Here is a 6,208-nt window from a genome sequence, read left to right on the forward strand (position 1 = left end):
GGAAGTTCAATAAATTGACAAGTCCCTTTATTTGTGTAGGATTTTTTTTTCCTCTTTCATTATTTAGACATGTGTTTTCCAAGTCATTTAGGATGCCTACAATCTTTTACCTTCAGTTTTTATTAAATGTCCAAGTGATATCCTTTGGGATGGTAGCAGAGTAAGTGTTCTGTTGATTAAATCCTATCTAAAATAAGATAGGACACATGAAATGCCCATTATAATTTCTCTTTTCCTTCTCCACCATTTTAATTTCCCTTTCATCCCCTGCTACCTTGATCTGTCCTGGAAAAAAATTGTATATCCATAAATGCTAATTCAAATAGAATATAGATATATTTCAAGTAACCCCTTTTCTACATAGACTTTCCTTTTACTAGAATGTTCTTCCTGCAGTGACCTGCATTTATCTCATTTGCTCCTGACTTTGTTGAGCTTTCAGCTCAATTTTCATCTTATTCAAGATACCTTCTCTGACAAATCTGAGGGAAACAGCGTTTACCTTAATCCTAGAATTTTCTATCTAGCGAAGCCATTGTTGTCCTTTGTACACATGTAGGTTTAAGTCTGAGAACACACACGTAATTAGAGTTGTTTCTGCATATTTTAATCTTTTCTAGTATTTTCTGTTTTCAATAACATTTAGATCACTTGTTAACTACCTTATATTTATAAAAATGATATACTTATAATGTATTAGTGAGATATTGATAATAACGATAAATAATCATTAATTAATTAAGTAATTCAATAGCACCTAAGTACTAAGTACCTGTAACTAAGAAAAAAGCATCTTTACAAAATACCTTAATGTCCATATACTGCAACTGTTAAACAGTTCTAACCTTCTCTTCCTCATCAATGAGTCATTTTTTAAAATCTTCACTTTTATTATATATATAGTATTAGTATCTAGTATATATTAATAAAATATTTATTAGCTTTGTATGTCTTTTTTAACTTTATCAAATGGCATGTGTCATATGCATTTTTATTATTTGCTTTCATGCTTAGTATTATGGTGCTGAGTTTCATGATCCTTGATACATGTAGGTCACACTTTGGCCATTGTAACTTAGAACTGAATTTTCTTATAATTTATTTAGCCACTTTTCTGTGGAAGAACAATATTGCTTTTCAAGTAAAAACAGTATTTCACTATTCAAAGAGTGCTAATATGAATACTCTCATACACATTGCCAGAGTAAGTATGCAAGAGTATCTCTGGTATTCTAACACGTTAGTTCTTTTTTCTTTTTTCCTACTTTTGTTCTACCTTCTCCTACTTTCATTCCAGTTAGCATGATGCCTCTTGTACCTATTTTCTGTCACAGGTGAGACAGTTTGTGTGTTCTGCTTCTTTTTGGAGAGGCTTATCTGTTTTTGGAATTTAGGTTACTTCATTGCTTGCAAATTCAGTTCTCTTATGGGTCCAAGGAAGGTTATGAATTAGTAGTATATTTGGCTTTTTCTCATTGTTACAGTGGCAGCAACATTGTTTTCTACATCCTGAGCAAAAGCAGAGGCCCTGTATTAGATTTTAATATATGAAATAGAAATATTTGAGGGATACTTTTAAGAGATAGGTATTAACAAACAAATAATGAACTTATGATGAACCTAGAATTTGGGATAATGTTGTTATTTTTTAATTGTTGTTGTTACTTTCTGTTTTTGTCAACAAATACTAAGAAAATATGAAAAGGACACTTGAATTATATTCCCAATATTATACCTTTTTAGCTTGGTGGTGAGTCCAAGTCTGTTGGCAGTAATAGTCTCTCTATATATTTTTTATTCATAGAAGTTTATATGTCTGAAGTGGTTCTATCTCAAAATAAATACAAAGGAAAAAAATTACTTGTTAATTAGATGATCATATACTTAATCTAATTTTGCCTTAATCAGCTATTTTGTGTTATCACAATTTTAGATTGTGAGGTACTGTGTTTCCCTGAAAATAAGACCTAGCTGGACCATCAGCTCTAATGCATCTTTTGGAGCAAAAATTAATATAAGACCCGGTATTGTATTGTATTATATTATATTATATTACATTATATTATATAAATCATATTATGTAATACCTGGTCTTACATTATATTAAAATAAGATGGGGTCTTATATTAATTTTTGCTTCAAAAGGCACATTAGAGCTGATGGTTTGGCTAGGTCTTATTTTGGGGAAACATGGTACAAACAAGCAAATTTTATGCATTACTAATTGTAATAACCCCGCAGAAGTGTCTTTGGAATATGTCATGGCACATTCATAGGCTAAAAGTCAATTATATGTGATAGGTTTGTTAAACTGTTCCAGGCAAAGCAATTTATTTTTTAATTTCAGAAACCATGCTCTTGTTTTCCTAGAACTAGGGAAATATCAGTTCTGCAAAACGTTCAACTCTTATTCCATTACAAGTCTATTAAGAATTACAATGTTGGTGATTGACCTGTACACTCGGTCCCTATAAAATCTCAGGTTGCTACAGTTGTACTATTAATTATCATTATTTCCTGATGCCCTGGTGATCCCCCTGAGAAATGTACTTTTAGAGAATTTAATATGTTAACACTCTGATGGAAACATTTAGAGTACTGGAAAAGGCAAATGACCAAATATCACCCTAGTAGTTTCCAGCTGTTAATTCTTATTTTCTGTAAAAGCAGTTTCCCATCAGAAAGTATTTTATCAAACCTGGGATCATCCCCATCAATTACTCACTCACTGGAATTTTAAGCTGTAGAGGAAAATGTACTTTAGAAGAACATGAGAAAAGTATCGTTGGATGTGATATGAAAGTTTGAAATATATGTTTAGTTTTAGGTTAAGAGAAATCCAACATGAAATATAGGGGAGGTAATGTCAGCCTTGCTAATGGTCACAGAAATACTGATTATTATGCCAGTGGTGTGAGAAAAATAGCCTGGAGAATAATACTATCAGGAAAACTATACGTGAAGGTCATAGACTCAGATATTGAAGATCTGACACTTGGCTTGGCATTTCCTTATGAGCCTAAGCTTATAATATCTTTGTAAAGATAAACTGAAAAATAAAATCAGATTTTTATCCCTAGTCAGGGATAGAAAGACTCAATACTGCCAAGGTGGCAGTTCTTCCCAACTATAGCTTCAATGCAATATCAATAAAATCCCAGCAAGTTTTTTTGGATATCAATAAACTGATTCTAAAGTTTATATGGAGAGGCAAAAGATCCAGAATAGCCAACACAATATTAAAGGACAAGAACACATTTGGAAGATTGATGTTACCCTATTTTGATACTTACAGTAATCAAGCAGTATGATATTGGGGGGGAAATAAACAAATAGATCAATGGAACAGAATAGAAAGCCCAGAAATAGACCCATAAATATAGTCAACTGGTCTTTGACCAAAAAACAAAAACAATAAAATGGAGCAAAGACAGTCATTTCATCAAATGGTGCTTGAAAAACTAGACATACATACACACAAAATGAATCTAGTTACAAGCCATACACCCTTCAAAAAATTAACTCAAAATGGATCACAAACCTAAACATAAAATGTAAATCTATAAAACTCTTAACTGACAACAAGTAGAAAATCTAGATGATCTTGAGTTAGATGAAGACTTTTAAATACAAACCAAGGCACAATCCATGAAAGAAAAAAATTGAGAAGCTAGACTTTATTAAGTTTCTTTTGCTCTACAAAAGATACTATCAAAAGAATGAAAAGCAAGCCACAGACTGTGAGAAAATATTTCCAAAAGACACATTTAAAAGGACTTTTTTTTCCAAAATATAAAAAGAACTCTTAAAACTCAAGAAAACAAACAACCCAATTAAAAAAAAAAAAAAGTCCAGAGTAGCCATGAGCAAGCAGAACCAGGAGTCGTACGTGCAGCTGGCTGAGCTGGAGTTCCTAGCCTGCTTCAAGGAACAGGTCAGTCACAGGGAAGGGCCCATCGTAGAGACCAAGAGAATCCAGGCCCAGCTCCCAGATTAAGATGGTGATCACAGTGACAAAGAAGATGATGAACAGCCCCAAGTGGTGATTTTTTTAAAAAGAGAGACCTGTCATTTGAAGAAGTCATGAAAATGAAAGCAGAAATATAGGCGCCAAAGCAGATGAAAAACCAGCTTCAGATGATGGAAGAATCACGTATCGAAAACCAGTCAAACGTTCCTCAGGTGCAAAATATTCAGATTTAACAGCAATCTCAAAGAAGAAGACAAGTGAAGATGAAATAAATGAGCAGGACTCAGTTAAAAAGAATGCAGGCAAATCAAAAACAGAAGCCTCCTTTCTTTTCACAGTAGAGATGAAAATTAATAAGTGTAAAGATTTGGGATTTAGTGTTTAAGAGCACGAGGGGTGTTCTTCAAAATAATTTTTTTTATTATAATGATAATACAAGTTCATTTTAGAAAATACAGAAAAAAAATAGTAAAATAAAAACTATGTCCATTCATCCATACAACTTTAGCTTGAAATGCTAACTCTGTAGACATTAACTCCTATTAACTCCTATTAACATGTTATTTCCCATGTGGGGTATGCACATTTGTAAATGTTATATACATACATACATATAATATATATATATTTTTTTTTTTTTAACTTTTTTTTTTTAAGTGTATTTTTACAGGACCCATCAGCTCCAAGTCAAGTAGTTGTTTCAATCTCGTTGTGGAGGGCACAGCTCACAATGGCCCATGTGGAGATCGAACCGACAATCTAGTCAATAGCACCGTGCTCTAACCAACTGAGCTAACTGGCTGCCCTGTAAATTATAGTTTTAAACAAAATTTGAGATATACTGTGTATGTTCTCTATACTGCTTCTCAGTTGATGTTAAATTGTGAGCATTTTTCCAGTTAAGTAAAATTCAAAATGAGAGGATTTTGTAATTAAACAGAACCCCTGTTGTATCTTCCTCATCAGCAGAACCCCACTTTGAGGTGGGGGAGAAGATCATGTCCGTAGGTAAGAATTCTTCCCCAAATCCTCCTAAGGGTACTTCTATGACAGCTCTGGAAAGTTGTGCAATACAGGTGGGTCTTGTACAAGTAAGGATCTAATACAGATACAATTTAGGATCTAATGTATAACATGGTGACTGTAATTGATAACAGTGTAAAAAAGAGGGAGACACAAGTGGAAGTCAGCTTAATAAAGCTACCAGGTTTTTTGATGCAAAAGGAGAGATTTGGCAGGCATGCACCTTTGTCCTTCTGTCTTCATCCTGCCTGGAGCATAGACATGAAACCTAGGAGTACAGGGCCCATTTTTAGGCATGAGGAAGGCAGCCATGGGTGGTACAGTGGAAAGACTCAAGGAGCTTGGATCCAATGGCATGCCTCCAGGAGCTGCTACACCAGCCTTGGGCTGCCAACCCTTTGGAATTGATACAGGAGAAACAAAAGAAAAAACAAAACAAAACTCTTTTTTAAGCCTCTGTTAGGTTTCTGTTACATGAAGTCTAAGTAAGACAGTGATCAAACTATGCTTATACAGAAACCTCCAAATGCAATTCTAGTGACTCCTTGGGATAAATTAATGGAAGCAGAATTACTGGATCAAAGTGTGTATTTTTTTTCTTTAATTCTTACAAATATTTTTTTCCAGCTTACTGAGAAATGATTGACATACATCACAGTATAAATTTAAGGCATATAACATAATGGCTTGATTTGCATCTATTGTGAAATGAAAAGTATTTGAATATTTTTAAAGCTTTTGATGCCTACTTTCAACTTGCTTTCTCGAGAGGTTTTTACCATTTTTCCATTTTTCACGGATGAGCTGAAGAGCCCACTTCAGCTCCTCTGTGATAACAGTACACCAGACATGGGCTGGCACCAGCCATTTCATTTTTGTCAATTTGATGTATTGAAAATGGTGTTTCATATTTAAATTTAATTGGCATTTTCTTTGATTTACCAGGGAAGCTAAACTGTTTTTCATAGGTTAACAGGCCATTTTGTATCTTTCTGAATTAACTTTTTGTTCAATTTTCATTCATAGTCATATTTTTCTTACTAATTTGTAAAATATGTAATGTCAGTCTTTTTTGTTGTTCTGTTTTCCAACCTCTGCATCAGATAAAAAATCATCTATATTAAAAAAAAAATGGTCCAAAGAAAATAACTAGACACCTCCCCAGAGAAAATATACAGACGGCCAATAAGCATAATAAGAAAAGATGTTCCACAT

At 33.3% G+C, this 6,208-nt stretch overlaps 1 pseudogene; it reads left to right on the top strand.

Annotated features, from left to right (window-relative positions):
* The first annotated feature begins 3,862 nt into the window (after positions 1 to 3,862).
* On the top strand, positions 3,863 to 4,324 carry LOC109445571 (uncharacterized protein KIAA1143 homolog; annotated as a pseudogene).
* Positions 4,325 to 6,208: the final 1,884 nt, after the last annotated feature.

This window comes from Rhinolophus sinicus, linkage group LG03, assembly GCF_036562045.2.
Source record: "Rhinolophus sinicus isolate RSC01 linkage group LG03, ASM3656204v1, whole genome shotgun sequence".
NCBI classification, from domain to species: domain Eukaryota; kingdom Metazoa; phylum Chordata; class Mammalia; order Chiroptera; family Rhinolophidae; genus Rhinolophus; species Rhinolophus sinicus.